At 47.8% G+C, this 18,089-nt stretch overlaps 1 protein-coding gene across 1 annotated transcript in view; it reads right to left on the reverse strand.

The window, feature by feature from the left end:
* The window catches only part of LOC144672655 (vitamin D3 receptor-like), a 243,667-nt gene that overhangs the window by 95,234 nt on the left and 130,344 nt on the right, over positions 1-18,089 (reverse strand). Inside the window, exon 7 of the mRNA XM_078534531.1 lies at positions 7,969-8,033. The gene's annotated coding sequence lies outside the window, so the exon portion shown is untranslated. The remainder of the gene's footprint in view (positions 1-7,968; positions 8,034-18,089) is intronic.

Genomic DNA, 18,089 nt, shown 5'->3' on the forward strand with positions numbered 1-18,089 from the left:
ACTCTCACCAGTCTCTCTCTCTCTCTCTCTCTCTCTTGGGCCTCTTTACAACTCTCACCAGTCTCTCTCTCTCTCTTGTGCCTCTACACAACTCTCACCAGTCTCTCTCTCTTTTGTGCCTCTACACAACTCTCACCAGTCTCTCTCTCTCTCTCTTGTGCCTCTACACAACTCTCACCAGTCTCTCTCTCTCTCTTGTGCCTCTACACAACTCTCACCAGTCTCTCTCTCTCTCTTGTGCCTCTACACAACTCTCACCAGTCTCTCTCTCTCTCTCGTGCCTCTTTACAACTCTCACCAGTCTCTCTCTCTCGCTCTCTCGTGCCTCTTTACAACTCTCACCAGTCTCTCTCTCTCTCTCTCGTGCCTCTTTACAACTCTCACCAGTCTCCCTCTCTCTCTCTCGTGCCTCTTTACAACTCTCACCAGTCTCTCTCTCTCTCTCTCTCGGGCCTCTTCACAACTCTCACCAGTCTCTCTCTCTCTCACTCGTGCCTCTTTACAACTCTCACCAGTCTCTCTCTCTCTCTCTCTCTTGTGCCTCTTTACAACTCTCACCAGTCTCCCTCTCTCTCTCTCGTGCCTCTTTACAACTCTCACCAGTCTCTCTCTCTCTCTCTCTCTCGGGCCTCTTCACAACTCTCACCAGTCTCTCTCTCTCTCTCTCTTGTGCCTCTTTACAACTCTCACCAGTCTCTCTCTCTCTCGTGCCTCGTAACAACTCTCACCAGTCTCTCTCTCTCTCTCTCTCTCGTGCCTCTTTACAACTCTCACCAGTCTCTCTCTCTCTCGTGCCTCTTTACAACTCTCACCAGTCTCTCTCTCTCTCTCTCGTGCCTCTTTACAACTCTCACCAGCCTCTCTCTCTCTCTCTCTCTCTTGTGCCTCTTTACAACTCTCACCAGTCTCTCTCTCTCTCGTTCCTCTTTACAACTCTCACCAGTCTCTCTCTCTCTCTCTCGTGCCTCTTCACAACTCTCACCAGTCTCTCTCTCTCGTGCCTCTTCACAACTCTCACCAGTCTCTCTCTCTCTCTCTCTCGTGCCTCTTCACAACTCTCACCAGTCTCTCTCTCTCTCGTGCCTCTTCACAACTCTCACCAGTCTCTCTCTCTCTCTCTCTCTCGGGCCTCTTTACAACTCTCACCAGTCTCTCTCTCTCTCGTGCCTCTTCACAACTCTCACCAGTCTCTTTCTCTCTCTCTCTCGTGCCTCTTCACAACTCTCACCAGTCTCTCTCTCTCTCTCTCTCTCTCTCTCGTGCCTCTTTACAACTCTCACCAGTCTCTCTCTCTCTCTCTCTCTCGTGCCTCTTTACAACTCTCACCAGTCTCTCTCTCTCTCTCGTGCCTCTTTACAACTCTCACCAGTCTCTCTCTCTCTCGTGCCTCTTTACAACTCTCACCAGTCTCTCTCTCTCTCTCTCTCTCGGGCCTCTTTACAACTCTCACCAGTCTCTCTCTCTCTCTCTCTCGTGTCTCTTTACAACTCTCACCAGTCTCTCTCTCTCTCTCTCTCTCTCTTGTGCCTCTACACAACTCTCACCAGTCTCTCTCTCTCTCTCTCTCGTGCCTCTTTACAACTCTCACCAGTCTCTCTCTCTCTCTTGTGCCTCTTTACAACTCTCACCAGTCTCTCTCTCTCTCGTGCCTCTTTACAACTCTCACCAGTCTCTCTCTCTCTCTCTCTCGTGCCTCTTTACAACTCTCACCAGTCTCTCTCTCTCTCTCTCTCGTGCCTCTTTACAACTCTCACCAGTCTCTCTCTCTCTCTCTCTCTCTCTCGTGCCTCTTTACAACTCTCACCAGTCTCTCTCTCTCTCTTGTGCCTCTTTACAACTCTCACCAGTCTCTCTCTCTCTTGTGCCTCTTTACAACTCTCACCAGTCACTCTCTCTCTCTCGTGCCTCTTTACAACTCTCACCAGTCTCTCTCTCACTCTCTCTCGTGCCTCTTTACAACTCTCACCAGTCTCTCTCTCACTCTCGTGCCTCTTTACAACTCTCACCAGTCTCTCCCCTCACGTGCCTCTTTTCAAGTCTCGCTGGTCTCTCCCCTCTTGCGGCTCCTTTCAACTCAAGGAAAAGCTTACATTTGTATAGCACTTTCCATGATAACCGGATGTCTCAAAGCGCTTTACAGCCAATTAAATGTTTTAAGTGTAGTCCTGTTGTATGGTGGAAACGTTGCAGACCATTTGCATTACAACAAATTCCCACAAACAATAATTTGATAATTACCAGCTGATCTGTTTTTTGTGACGTTGATTGAGGGATAAATATTGGTTAGGACACTGGGATAACTCCACTGCTCTTCTTCAAAATAGTGCCATGGGATCTTTTACATCCATCTGAGCAGGCTGGCGAGGCCTCTGTTTAACGTCTAATTGGAAGGAAGACACCTCCGACAGTGCAACACTCCCTCAGTAGTGCAGTGGAGTTTCAGTCTAGATTCCTGTGTTCGAGTCCTGGAATGGGACTTTAACCTAGAACCTTGTGACTCAGAGGTGAGAGTGCAACACCTGAACCATGACTACACCTTGTTCGTGTTCTCCCTGCTTTTGCCTGTTTTCCCTGCTTATCGTCTCTTCCTGTTATCTCGATTGGGTTTTCAGTTTTGTTCTGATATCAGTTCAGCAAGTGTCACAGAGCATCACAATTTTCAGTAGTATGTCAGGCATGGTGTATGAAATATGACTAGCAAATGTTATCGAGATGTCACTTATTAAGACATTTAGATAAGGTTATTACTTCCGCCACTGAAGGTGGGTGGAAGTAAAGTTTTCACCCTTGTTTATTAGTCTGTTTGTAAACGATATATATCAAAAACTAATGGACGGATTTTAATGGAACTTGCTGCACAGGTACAGTATGTCCCAACAATTAGTTTTTGGTGAAGATGTGGATCCGAATCTGGATCTCAGGGCAAATTGAGATTTTTTTTAAGAACGTTGTGGGTTGTTTTATTTTGAATGTTTTAGAGAGTTGGGGTGCAATTTGTCACAGCTGCCAAAATGTGAGCAGAGTTTTCACAGCAGGTTTTTTGGATGTGGATTGGCCTGAAGCCTCCTCAGTGAGATGGAAGATCTTAATAAAAATATTTCATTTTTCAGTTTTGTAGTTATAGGGCATCAACCAGGCAGTTAAAATCCTCAAGGAAGAGCTGCATAATTGTAAAAACATTGAATTCACACAGTGTGGTGGATGTATGCGCAATACTGAGTGCTGCTTCACTTGTTAACTTATTTTGGCTCATTTTACTGCATGTTGCTGACAAAATTCCATTTGTTTAACAATTTGCATGCATATAGTGCCTTTAAAGTAGTAAAAGGTGCTTCACAAGAGCATAATCAAACAAAATTTGACACCAAATCACATAATAAGATTTTGGGACAAGTGACCAAATGCTTTGCTAAAGAGGAAGATATCAAGGAGGAAGGTGAGGTGGACAGATTTAGGGAGGGAGTTCCAGGGCTTAAATGTTCCAGAGTTTAATGGCAATTGAAGATATTTTAGTCTTGTTGTGTTTTCCCCAAAACCAGACCAGTCAGTCATACTCCAAAACTTCTCTGTCATCCTTCCCTGGACTCGCTCCTCAAGCTCCACCTGTTGGCTTCAGGTACCTGTTCCTTAATTACATCATGAGGGTTCATCCTGGTTTCAGGCAAATATGGTTCTCCTTTGGTAGGAGTGTGGATGTTCATAATTTTGTTGCCTTCCCATTCGTTGTGTTTCTTGATTTGCTTTGTTGGCTTCCCTTGCTGATGATGGTAGTGTATTTTGCCCATTTTATACCACAGCTCCCATTTTCTCTTCCCTCAAATCATTCTGCAATATTCCTTACCATCACAGACTGGTGCACGTGATCCTTGGCATAATTGCTATCTAAATGTTCACATCCTTACTGCTTATTGCTAAGGTTGAAGGCTTGACTGTTTGTTTGCTGTCTGTTCATAACCTGTCTGTTTGTAGCCAGTGGCTGTCTGCATTAGTTATTGTTTACCATCTAATTTGTTTTTGTTAAACATTCACTTGTTATTGTACTTAAACAGGATCAATCATTTTAGTTAACACCCCAGGACTTGACATAATCCTAGAGACACAGGATCTGTTTAATTCCATCTGTTGTAACAGATCATAGGAGGATCAAGGGACATCGAATGAAAGCTAATGTCGAATGTACATCCTATCGTGGAGTGCTAATGATCTAACTTTCACAGCATGAATAACTCATGAGGGCAAAGTCCAAATGACTTATACAGATGTATGGAAGAAGCCTGAAGCAATCTTGTCTCTGTCTTAGATATATTTATGACTTTTCTTCTGTCAACACTTGGGGCTGAATTTTCCCCACAGAGACCGGAAACAGGGGTCGGGTTTGTTTCTGGGTCAGGAACCCACCTCGGGTGGGAAATTGATTAAAGGCATCATTTTCATGGGGGTTGGCTCTTAGTGCTGGGGAGACAGGATTCTTGCTCAGCTGTGGGGTGGGGGGGAACAGAGTCGGGTCAGATGAAGTTTGGGACTGATTTAGAATCCCTGCAGCAACCATTACTGAGGCTGCTAGTTGTCCGAAGAGAGAAATCTGAGGTTTGTGCCAAAGCTTTCCACAGCACCAGAGGGAAGCGAGATGGCCTAGTACCTAGGGCAGGGTGACCCCTCACTTCATCAATGCCAACCTAGATGCAATGTTGGAGGGTTGCAAGGGAGAGAATGGAATTCCTCAACCGAAACTAAAAAGGCCTTGGTTCATATAGCTGCCGCGTTATCGGCAGAAGTGAGACAAGGACCTAAACCTAAAAGGTTCAACGATCTTAGATTCTGGCAAGGTGTAAGTGCAATTCCCAACCTTCCGGGCAGGTCGCAGGGCTTTCACCCTCCAGCAGACACACCACCTGAGGAGCCTCAGGGTCCATGCTGAACATGGAAGGAGTGTGTGTCCAGAGCACTTACTGACCCCTCAGAATGGCTCACAGCCATAGTGATGTTGAGGACCTGTCACCACTGAGACATGCAGCTCCTAATGAATAGGGGAAGATAATGTTGATCACAGAGGCCAACAATGCCTTAGCTTGCTCTCTTTAGTCCTTGCAGGAGAAATGGGCACACAATGTACAGGAGAGGGCCAGAGTGAAGGAGGGATGTTCTTCTTCAAATGCATCACCCCAAATGGAACAGACAGCAATGGAGATAGACAGGAGTGGAAGAGGAGGTGAAACAGGGGCTCCTGGTGAACCTGGACACTTTGCCCTGTGTAATCTCCATGAAAGGGGTGCAGTGCACTCTATCCCATCCGATAGTATGTCACTGAGTAACCCTGGGGAGTCTCACTGCACTGCAGCAGTGTCTACTCTCCTAGGCTAGCTCTGACCATCTCTTCCTGTGTCTCCCACAGGTGTTGTCCAATCTATGACAGCCTCTCCCTGTCCCTCTGCAGGCTCAGAACGGCAAGAAAGAGCTGAAGAAGCACCTTATGAGTGCACTGTTCACCAGGGCAGATGCATTCACCTCAGTGGATCCTTGTGCATGTGTAGATAGGGTAGCACAGGGTGATGATCACTGCACTAAGGTGCAGGAGGAGGTGCCAGAGGCAGATGAGGTCAGTGGTTTGGAGGAGATGCCAGTTGAACCCCAGCTTTTGTCCTCCTCCGGCATCTGGAACACCAGATGTCACGGTGGAGGATGAGGGTGCCGCCCCATGGGCAGCTCCATGACAAGGATGGCCACAGGCTGAGATAAGTGAGCAGGCTGTCCCACCTCCTCCGAGGCCACAAAGGGAGCACCTCATAGGAGTGGCTGAGAGCCGGGGCCACTCTGTCAGCAGAGCGCTGAGCGGGTCACTGAGGTATGTTCTTACTGTCTCTGTCTACTGTTTTCCTCTGTCTGCACTGAATAAATGATGACACTTTATGATGACGTCTGGTCCTCCGTTTACGGCTGCCGTGACTGGAAAAGTGGTGTGAGGTGGTGAAAGACATAATGGGATCCTCCACAGTGAGGGAAAAGCCTCTGGGCAGATGTGCTTCCTTCACTGACTGTAAGTGATTAGATGTTTCAGGTTGTGTTGTCCACGTGTTAGCACAGGGATCTCAAACTTCCTTCCGTGTCGTGCCCCTCAACCTGGATCAGAGAGGCTCAGCTGAAATGTTCCTGAAACAGGAGATCACTGACATTCATACCATCCTCACGAACCCTCAGGCAGATGTGATGAAAGCCCATGTTGTTAATATGCTACAAAGCTATGTAGTCAATGCCTAAGTCAGACTTGTCCAACTGGCAGCCTGTGGGTCAGATGCGGCTCCCAGAGCCAGTTTTCAAAATGCTGGTCAAACGGGTAAGTTGGAGTGAAAGATCCTGCAAGCAGCTATTCCTCCAATCACAGGCCATTCCTCACCCATGTTTGCTGCTGATAGGCTCACTTATGGCCTGTGAGTCAGGGAGCAGTGAACACCAGAAGAAGAGATTTCCTTTTGAGTGCCGGGGCCTGACGGCAGGAGAGTGAGTGTGTGTGTGTGAGTGCGAGAGAGAGAGAGTGTGTGTATATATGAGTGTGAGAGAGAGAGAGAGAGAAAGAGAGTGTGTGTGTATATATGAGTGTGTGAGAGAGAGAGAGTGTGAGTGAGAGAGTATGTGAGTGTGTGTGTGAGAGAGTGTGCGTGAGTGAGTGTGTATGAGTGTGTGTGTGTGTGTATGAATGAGTGAATGTGTGTATGGGTCAGTGAGTGAGTGAGTGTGTATGAGTGAGTGTGTGTGTATGAGTGAGTGAGTGAGTGTATGAGTCAATGAGTGTGTGTGTATGAGTGAGTGTGTGTGTATGAGTGAGTGAGTGTGTGTATGAGCGAGTGTGTGTATGAATCAGTGAGTGTGTATGAGTGTGTGTGTGTGTGTGTGTGTGTGAGAGAGTGTGTGTGTGTGTGAGTGAGTGAGTGTGTGTATGAGTGAGTGAGTGTGTGTATGAGTCAGTGAGTGAGTGTGTGTATGAGTCAGTGAGTGAGTGTGTATGAGTGAGTGAGTGTGTGTATGTATGAGTCAGTGAGTGAGTGTGTGTGAGTATGTGAGTGTGTGTGCGAGAAAGTGTGCATGAGTGTATGTGTGAGTGAGTGTGTGTGTCAGTGAGTGAGTGTGTATGAGTGTATGTGTGTGAGTGAGTGTGTGCATGTGAGAGTGGGAATGCGCGTGTGGGAGTGAGTGTGTGTGAGACAGAGATTGAGTGGATGAGTTTGTGTGTGTGGGAATGTGCATGTGAGAGAGTGAGTGAGTGTGGGAGTGCAAGAGTGAGTGTGTGTGTGTGTAGGGGGGGAGTGTGAGAGTGTGGGGAATTGAGTGAGTGAATGGGAGTGCGAGAGTGAGTGTGTGTGGGGGGAGTGAGAGAGTGAGTGAGAGAGAGTGTATGTGGGAGCGTATGTGTGTGGGAATGTGTGTGTGGGAGAGTGTGTGTGTGTGTGTGTGTGTGTGTGTGCGTGCGCGCAAGTGACTGAGTGATTGAATGAGTGTGTGTGTGTGGGAGTGAGAGAGCGAGTGTGTGTCTGCCTTACTCCCAGTCTCAGGTTTCTCACTCACTCACTCTCACCACCACATACACACACCCACTCACAGTGGGTGAGGGTGAGTGAGTGAGTACCCTGAAACTGGGAGTGAGCCTAGCACACACATTGACCATCTCATACTCTGGTCATTTTTATTAATTACTCTTTTTTGAACTGAACAATTTATTGCTGTGACATTGCTTTAATTTTGCTCAGCAATTGTTTCTTAATACCTCATCTTTTTTCGAAATTCAGTTTAAAGTTGTGCCAAACTTAACCTTTCTGAAATTTGCTCGTGAGAAAAAAAATGGAAATGTAGCTCCCCACCAAGCGAAAAGGTTGGACAAGCCTGGCCTAAGTGAATTACACACTGGAGAGTCAGATTCACTAGGTATAACAGAGATTAGAAGAGACATATGTTGGTTATAAATAGAGGTTCTTCTACCTTATTCCTGATGCCTTCTTTTGGATGGATGAGAAACTGTTACACCTGGAACATCTGGTAGTTCACTGTTGAATATAAATGTTACAATTTTTTAAAAACAGTGGCAGCAGGCCCTCACCGTCCAGTTGGTATCCTGATAGCACTCAGAGGCTATGGTGGAACCTTTTCTCTTCGTCGATTATATTTGAAGAAAAGTCATTGTCATCAGAATATCTGTCTGTTAGTGAAACTGTCAGTTTGACAGTTCTTTTAAACTGCTCTGTGTGGTTATCGACAACTCAGCTGCAGCTAGAACTATAACTGGATTGGGAAACCTTTTTGGGTGGGAGCTGAGCGCCATTTTTGGAGGTTTGCCTGGGAAGTGGTAGTGATAACATTCAACATTTCCTGCCTTTGGGGTTTTAGACAGAGTTTCATCTCCTTGTCAGTTCTTTAGACATATTGGACTTAGCCTACATGTGAGCTCACAATTGACATTATTGCAATGGAGCTTTCAGTGCAGATTACTAGCAGGCAGCTTTGGAATAAAGCAAGAGACACTCTGCACTGTTAGGGGGGAGGTTGGGGAGAGGCAGTGTTCTCAGAACACATACATTGTAGGAGGTGATCACCCACACCTGGACAGGGACAGGGAGAAAAGGGGATGATCTGCCAGATAGCCAACCGAGTGGAGGGAAGACACAAGCAGCAACATGGAGCAAGTCGCTAACCTGGGAAGCAGGGAAGAAAGAAGGGCGTTCAATGAAGAAATATAGTAGTGGTGGATGATTCAACAGTGAGAGTTGTCATTTGCATATCCAACTGTAAACTTAAGTTGTGAATGATATGTTACCATCCAGGTGTGAAGGTTACTAACATAATTAACCAGACCCAGAAAATCTTGGAAAGGACACCAGCCAGTAGCTGTTTATGCTCAATCCAGTGACATACAGAAAAATTGGATTCAAGAGCTGTGGAGAGACTGCCAGGATTTAGGGATAGGTCAAGAAGCAGGATTTCAAAAAGGCAGCAGTCTTACCATCAGACTTGACTATTCCACACTCCCCCGGTTAACCTCTCATCTTCCGTCCTACATAAACTTCAGCTCATCCAAGACTCTGCTGCCCGCATCCTAACTCGTACCAAGTCCTGCTAGCCCATCACTCTTGTGCTCACTGACCGACATTGACATCTGATCCAACAATACCTTGATTTTAAAATGTTCATCCTTTTATTCAAATCCTTCCATAGCTTCATCCCTCCCTTTCTCTAGAATCTCCTTCAGCCCCTCGACTCTCTGAAATCTTTGTGCCCCTCCAATTCTGGCCTCTTGCACATTCCAGTTTTAATCATTGGTGGTTGTGCCTTCAGCTGCCTAGGCCCCAAGTTCTAGAATTTCCTCCCAAAACCTCTCCACCTCTCTCTCTTCCTTTAAGAGACTTGATCCTTAAAACCTACTTCTGGCCAAGCTTTTGGTCATCTGTCCTAATATCCCCTTAAGTGGCTTGGCCTCACATTTTGTTTTGAGAATGTTCCTTAGCACATTTCTGTGAAAGGCACTACATAAATGCAGGTTATTGTTGGTGTACTCCTAATGTTGCTCACTTGCCAGTACAGAGCTACCAGATTAAAGGAGGTAAATGCATGGCTAGTGACACAGCAGAGAAAAGATGATTTCAGATTCCTTGGTCATTTGGATCAGTTTTCGGACAGGAATGAGCGGTACCAACACAACAGCCAACATCATAACAGACCCTGGACCAACAGCACTGTAGGTAGGTTAATTAGAATTGTAGGATAGGATTTAAACTAATACAGCAACCGGACAGAAAAGCCAAATATGAAAAAGGGGTGGGAGTTTCTGTTCCAGAGAAGAGACGCAGTGACAGGTGGGAAACCCGGCGTGATTCCCACTGGGTGGCGGAGTGGGTTCTCGCACCAGATCTTCTGCTTTTCAGCTCATTTGGTATGCGTCAGCAAGGAGCTCATTCAATCACGTGGCGGGGCGGGCAGTGATTCGCCTGCCCCATCATTACCTCATGGGGTCAAAGGTCCTGGCGCCATATTTAAATGACATCCAAACACATTCACTCACACGATTCAGCGAGGCCTCCCTGGAGAGGCTTCTCCAGGCCGTTCCAGGTCAGGTAGGAAGTCCTCTTTCCTTGTGATGGGAGCAGGAGGTCGACCAGCCTGTTCAGTTGCAATCCCAAACAGATTGCTGTCACACTGAGAGACTATTTAAAGTAGGGGTGCCTACACCTGTAGCTGCGCATGGCTTCTTACAAAACCTGACCATGCTGGCCTAGGAGGAGGTTGCCAGGGAGGTCAGAGAGGACGCTTGTGGACCCCAAGATAGGACCGCCCTGCAGTGCCGAAAAGGGATGAATGATCTGATCCACTCTGACAGGATAAGTGAACCTTCTCCTCACTCCAAACTCTCATAAGGGCATCAGGCGTTTCAGCAGTGGTGGGTGAGGGGGGATGGGGGACCTCGACCTCCCTCCTGGTGCCCCTTCTACTCAAGGGAGTGGGAGCATCAGCTGGACACCCCACGGGCATCCACCCAGGATATTCCAAGGGTCTCCAGCCGCTCGGTCTACGACCCTATCAACTCTAGCTGGTCAGGCCAAGGAGGGTGCACCTGCCCCTGAGCAGGAGACCCTTAGCAGGTCGGGGCCCTCTAGGCCTTGGGCCTCCAGAGGACAGTCACCAAAGTCATCTCAGACAACAGGGCATAGCAGTCAGCAGGCTGCCTCCACTTCTGCTGCCGGTGTCTGGGATGCACCAAGACATAGTGGCAGTGTTGAATGCGCTGAAGGCCCTCAAAGATCTGTGGTACCTGCAAGTGACTAAGGTGTAAGAGTTATGCGAGCTCCCAGTGTCCCTTGCACAAACATGCATTCTCCGCTTTCGGTGATCGCGGATCAGCTACACGTTTTAGACAGTGAAGTCCTTTTCTATTGATAAATCTTACTGGCTGCTGCCAAGGAGCTCTCAAGGCCACGTGCATGCAGTTGATGGTGTCCTGCACTTGTAGAAAGCCAGAGATCACCGTGAGTCCCACAGTTCTGGCAGCCTGGCCTGATTCATCCATAGTGAACTGCGTGTCATTGTGTGCTTTATTGAAAAGGGCACTGGTCACCTCCCTTATGCATTTATGAGTGGATGATTGTGAGATTCCGCAGAGGTCCCCAGCAGAGACCTGGAACGATCTGCTGGCAAAAAAGTTGAGTGTGGCAGTTACTTTCAGAGTGACTGGCAGTGGATGGCCTCCCCAAGTAATGCCCCTGCCTTCCCCCTCCCCCCACTCACTTCCCCCCCCACCAGGATTGTCTCCCTGCTAGTATTGCCTCCCATGCACCACCCTTGCCATAGCTTCTGATAAGCACCTAAATCTCACATCACTGCTGTTAAACGTAGGTGAAAGCAACGTATACATACCTTGAAGTCACCGGTTGAAGAGGAGGTCGCCAGGTACATGCCACTTATATATGGTTGGGAAACTGACCGCTTTAATTATCCGTTATTAGAACACTTTAATTTGGAAGGGAGAACATGATTCCGGTGACTTGTATTTTTAATCAGCGTTCATGACATGCAAAGAGATGCAAATGTGGTTCCTGACTTTGATCAGTGGGAAAGCCTTCAGCCCACCATAAAAGTTGGGAGAACAAAATTCCAAACTAATTTCCCACTGTTGGGAAACTGACCTTTGGCATCAGTCCAAATTTTGTGCCACTGCCTGCCAGGAGACCCGCCGCTGGCGGGACCGGAGGCTTCCGCCCGTAGAGTTGGCACTTTTGAAGGGAACATCAGCTTGAAGTGTACAGGCAATAGGAGATGGAAAGGTGGACAGAAGTTAAACAGAACTAAGAAATCAGGGCGCAAGCTGGCAAAGTAAACAGAAAACAAGCCAATGAAGGGAATCCAAACTAAAATGTGCATATTAATGTATAAAGTATAAAAAAAAGTTAAATAAAAGAGATGATTATAATTGACAAATTAGAACATAACAGCAGCAAATGAAACATGGGTGGAGCTGGATTTGGATTGGCAATTAAATATACAAGAGGGGAATCATTCTAGGAGGGACAGGAAAGTAAGGCAGGATGGATAAAGGTATGAGGCAATATTATAACACGAGAGCGCACAAAGTTAAATGGTGTTCCAAAAAGATTTTTTTGGGATGCAATTGTGAGATTGATCACATTACTGACAGCCTTCTGCTGTCCCTTGATTCGAGGATGACAGAGTTGCAAGTTTCTGCCATTTGCCTTCATGTGACTGAACAGGCCGTTTCTTGACCCGCAGATCTTTGAGCACAAGGGTCAGGATGTCCCACGATGTAGTGGGATTGGTGATGCAGGAATTGCTTCCTTTTCTTTCCTTCTCTGCCACTGCCCTGCCTCGTCATTAAGACGTTGTGACTCAAAGTGTGATGCAGCTTGATGGGCAAGTTGTCACCATTCTGAATGATTGGCAGCAAGTTCCTCCCAGTCAGTAATGTCAATGCTGCTGCGCTTCAGGGAAAGCTTCACAATGTCTTTGAAGTGTTTTCATTTTTCTCCCACAGAATGTTGGCCATTTGAGAATTGGGAAAACAAGACATGGCGGGGGAAACACTTTTCACCTGTCCAGTCCATCAAAGTTGATTTAGCAGGAGCTTTGTCTGAATGCCTGTGGAGCCAGCATCAAGAAGGACAATAGTCTTTGTTCAATGGTCCTCCCATTGAATCCAGAGAATGCAGCGGAGGCATTGCTGATGGAATTTCTCTAGTATTTTTGTGTGTCGCTGATACACAGCCCATGTCTCACTGCAGCATAGGAGTGTGGTGAAGACAATTACTGTCTGTGGAGGTCTTTGTTGTTAAACACTCGCTGCTATAGCTTGTAGAAAGCTGAACTGGCGTAGCTGATCTGATGTTGGATCTCCTCATTAATGGTGACCTTTTGAGAGTTGTGGCTGCCAAGGTATGGGAAGTGCTCAACATATTCCACAGTCTGTCCTTCACAGCATATGTGGAAGATGGAATATTTGACTGAACATGCGTGGGTTGATATATGATTTTTGTTCTGGCAACATTCAAAGACAGGCCAAGTTTCTTGTAAGCAGAATTGAAGGGACAAGAGTGGCTTGCAAACCTGGTGCAGAGTGGGTAATGACGCTGCAGTCATCCACAAACTGTGGATCATGTATGTCTAAGGTGGTCAGCTTACTTTTGGCACAGAGGTGACAGAAGTTAAAGAGTTTTCTATCTAGATGGTATTTATTGCTGATACCAGAGGGCAGTTGATCTTTGAGGTGAATAGCCACTGTCAGGTACATTGTAAATAGTATAGGGGTAATCACACAGCCTTGCTTTGTCCTGGTCCAGGTTTTGAAGATATCTGTTTCAGATCTCCCACTCAAGACCACTGCAGTCATATCATCATGAAGCAATTGCAGGATTGTGATGAAGTTTCTTGGACATCCAAATCTCTGAAGCACAATCCACAGAGCCTCATGATTTACTGAGTCAAATGCTTTGGTCAGGTCGATGAATGAAATGAAGAGTTCCTGGTGGTGTTCTTGACATTTTTCTTGGATTTGTCTGGCAGCAAAGACCATGTTAAAGGTTCCTCTGGAAGGTCGAAAGCTACACTGTGTCTCTGGGAGGATTTCCTCAGCTACAGGAAGTAGGCGATTCAGGAGAACAAATGTCAGGAATTTCCTTGCTATGGAAAGGGAAATGCCTCGATTGTTTCCACAGCATGATTTATCTCCCTTCTTGAAGATAGTTACAATAATCGCATTCCTCAAGTCAGGGGAGTTCTTTTCCCTCCCTAATCCATAGGATGAGTGCATGAAGTCCTGATGTGAGCAACAGCCCCACCAGCTTTGAAGACCTCAGCTAGAATACCATTGGGATCACAGTCTTTGGTGTTTCTCATTGGTTAGATTGCTTGTTGCAGCTCTCCCATCGATAGTGGTTCACCCATGGATTCTACCACAGGATACTGGGGGATAGCCTGGGGAGTATCAGCTGCCATTGTGGATTCACTTAAGATTCATTGTCAGAGAAATACCCTCCTGTGAGCAAGGGGGATTTTATCTGTGACCTTGGTCTATAAATGGCCCTGGTGGCTTCAAAAAAGCTTCATGTCATGACAATCAGCGTATTGTTGGATCTCTCGGACTTTCTCTTCCCATCACATCTTCTGGATTTGTCTTTAGACGTCAGCTTTGAGCTGTTGGAATGCTGCCGCCTTGTCTTGCGACTGTGGGTAATTCTGCCAGGCAATGAAGGCTGCTCCTTTTTGTTTTAGGAGGTCACGTATTTCTGCATCGTTTTCACTGAATCAGTCCTGGTGATGACAATGTCCAAACCCAGTGGTCTGGGCACAAGAGTCTAGTACAGCTGACTTTCTTTGATCCAACTGTTCTGGAATTGAGTTGGATGTGTGAAGATCTTCCACACTTGGAAGTCTCTCTTCAGTCGGGCTGCTTTAGGGTTTAGACATTGGTCACCTTCCTCTTGGACCTTTGGGTCTTGCGATGTTTTAGTGCTCGGTGGATGTTCATCACCAATCAAACAAGTCTATGATCTGTCCAGGATGGATCGAGTGGCACACACGTCACTTAGATCTTGGATGCACTGTCAGAACTCCCCAATTGTACAAACGAAAGACTCATGACAGTTCATCTACAGCTCAGCTATAATCAATATGCCACCATCATTAGCACTTATGCCCCCACCCTTGCTTTTGATGAAGATGTTAAGGAAAGGTTCTATTTTGACCCTGAAGAAGTCATCACTGCCAGCTCAAAGGAAAAAATCATCTTTCTGGGGGACTTTAATGCCAGGGTTGGCACGACTCCAATGGCTGGAGAGGAACCATTGGGAAAAACAGGGTGGGAAAAGCCAATTAAAATGAAGAAGGAAATTAAACTGCTGACAAAGTGTGCTCAGCATGGCTTCATTATAACCAACATCCTCTTCCACCAGGACAAATACAAAACTACATAGAGGCATTCTAGACTAAAGCATTGGCACCTCCTGGAAGATCTACTGAGAGTTTATAACAGAAAGATAAAAAGAATTTGTATTTATATAGCTCTTTCGCTGCCTAAGGACACCTCAAAACTTTTCACAGCTAATGACGTACGTTTGAACTGTAGTCACTGTTAATGTAGGGAAATACAGCACCCATGCCAAATTCCCACAAACAGCAAACCAAGATAATCTGTGAAGTTGGTTGAGGGATTAATGTTTACCAGGATAATTCTCCTGTTCTTCAAAGAACATAGTGGAATCAACTTGGTCAAAGGGGAATGACACAAAAGGTAAAAAGCTCAATGACCTGTCATCAGAATTTGTGAACCTGAAACATTAACTCTGTTTCTTACACCACAGATGATGCCAGACCTGCTGAGTATACCCAGCATTTTGTTTTTATTTCAGATTTCCAGCATCAGCACTATTTCACTTTTGTAAGACACAGTAATGTTACCAATTACATAATACCAAAGAGATGTTCAGAGACACAAAAATTGCTCAACACATTGGATGTCTTATAGAGAATGACAGCCTAATTGGCAAGTAGCCAGGACCAATAATCCAGTTAAGAAAAGTAAGCCTTTCAGCTGCTTGAGTCTGTTCCACTATTCAATCATATCCTGTTTGATCTGTATCCTAACACCATCCCATTTACTTTGGCACCCTATCACTAATACCCTAAATCAAACAATCTCAGATTTAAAATTATTAATTGGGCTCGTATTGACTTCTTTCTGTGGGACAGAGTTCCACACTTCTACACGCTGTTGGAAGAAGGGTTTTCTAACTTCTCTCCTGATTTTAAGGTTATGTCCACTTCTCCTAGACTACCCCTATCAGCAGAAAATATTTCTCTCCATCTATGCTATCAATTCCTTTGAAAATCCTTATGAAACCTGAATCCAATCAGCCCTCAATATTGTATATCGCAAGGAAACCAAGCCTAGTTTATGGCAGGGGGCGAGAGGGAGAGAGAGAGAGAGATAGAGAGAGCACACGCGGGGGGAGGTCGAGACGGAGAGAGCGTGGGCAGGGGGTCGAGAGGGAGAGAGAGCACGGGCAGGGGGTCGAGACGGAGAGAGAGTGGGCAGGGTGTCGAGACGGAGAGAGAGTGGGCAGGGTGTCGAGACGGAGAGAGTATGGGCAGGGGGTCGAGACAAGAGAGAGCTAGAGAGAGCGCGCACGAGAGAGCTAGAGAGAGCGCGCACGAGAGAGCTAGAGAGAGCGCGCACGAGAGAGCTAGAGAGAGCGCGCACGAGAGAGCTAGAGAGAGCGCGCACGAGAGAGCTAGAGAGAGCGCGCACGAGAGAGCTAGAGAGAGCGCGCACGAGAGAGCTAGAGAGCGCGCGCACGAGAGAGCTAGAGAGCGCGCGCACGAGAGAGCTAGAGAGCGCGCGCACGAGAGCTAGAGAGAGCGCGCACGAGAGAGCTAGAGAGCGCACGAGAGAGCTAGAGAGCGCGCGCACGAGAGAGCTAGAGAGCGCGCGCACGAGAGAGCTAGAGAGAGCGCGCACGAGAGAGCTAGAGAGAGCGCGCACGAGAGAGCTAGAGAGAGCGCGCACGAGAGAGCTAGAGAGAGCGCGCAGGAGAGAGCTAGAGAGAGCGCGCACGAGAGAGCTAGAGAGAGCGCGCACGAGAGAGCTAGAGAGAGCGCGCACGAGAGATAGAGAGCGCGCACGAGAGATAGAGAGCGCGCATGAGAGATAGAGAGCGCGCACGAGAGCTAGAGAGCGCGCACGAGAGATAGAGAGAGTGCGCACGAGAGCTAGAGAGCGCGCACGAGAGATAGAGAGAGTGCGCACGAGAGCTAGAGAGAGCGCGCACGAGAGAGAGCGCGCACGAAAGCTAGAGAGAGCGCGCATGAGAGATAGAGAGAGCGTGCACGAGAGAGCTAGAGCACGCACGAGAGATAGAGCGCGCACGAGAGAGCTAGAGAGAGCACGCACGAGAGATAGAGAGAGCGCGCACGAGAGAGCTAGAGAGCGCGCGCACGAAAGCTAGAGAGAGCACGCACGAGAGATAGAGAGCGCGCGCACGAAAGCTAGAGAGAGCACGCACGAGAGAGCTAGAGAAAGCGCGCACGAGAGAGCTAGAGAAAGCGCGCACGAGAGATAGAGAGAGCATGCACGAGAGATAGAGCGCGCACGAGAGATAGAGAGAGCATGCACGAGAGATAGAGAGAGTGCGCACGAGAGCTAGAGAGAGCGCGCACGAGAGAGAGCGCGCACGAAAGCTAGAGAGAGCGCGCATGAGAGATAGAGAGAGCGTGCACGAGAGAGCTAGAGAGAGCACGCACGAGAGATAGAGCGCGCACGAGAGAGCTAGAGAGAGCACGCACGAGAGATAGAGAGAGCGCGCACGAGAGAGCTAGAGAGCGCGCGCACGAAAGCTAGAGAGAGCACGCACGAGAGATAGAGAGCGCGCGCACGAAAGCTAGAGAGAGCACGCACGAGAGAGCTAGAGAAAGCGCGCACGAGAGAGCTAGAGAAAGCGCGCACGAGAGATAGAGAGAGCATGCACGAGAGATAGAGCGCGCACGAGAGATAGAGAGAGCATGCACGAGAGAGCTAGAGAGAGCATGCACGAGAGATAGAGAGAACGCGCACGAGAGCTAGAGAGCGCGCGCACGAAAGCTAGAGAGAGCACGCACGAGAGATAGAGAGCGCGCGCACGAAAGCTAGAGAGAGCACGCACGAGAGCTAGAGAGAGCGCGCACGAGAGATAGAGAGCGCGCGCACGAAAGCTAGAGAGAGCGCGCACGAGAGATAGAGAGAGCATGCACGAGAGACAGAGAGAGCATGCACGAGAGATAGAGAGTGCGCGCACGAAAGCTAGAGAGAGCACGCACGAGAGATAGAGAGAGCATGCACGAGAGATAGAGCATGCACGAGAGATAGAGCGCGCACGAGAGATAGAGAGAGCACGCACGAGAGATAGAGCGCATGCACGAGAGAGCTAGAGAGCGCGCACGAAAGCTAGAGAGAGCACGCACGAGAGAGCTAGAGAGAGCGCGCACGAGAGATAGAGAGAGCATGCACGAGAGATAGAGCGCGCACGAGAGATAGAGAGAGCATGCACGAGAGATAGAGCGCGCACGAGAGA

The sequence above is a fragment of the Cetorhinus maximus genome, chromosome X, assembly GCF_964194155.1.
Source record: "Cetorhinus maximus chromosome X, sCetMax3.hap1.1, whole genome shotgun sequence".
Lineage (NCBI taxonomy): Eukaryota > Metazoa > Chordata > Chondrichthyes > Lamniformes > Cetorhinidae > Cetorhinus > Cetorhinus maximus.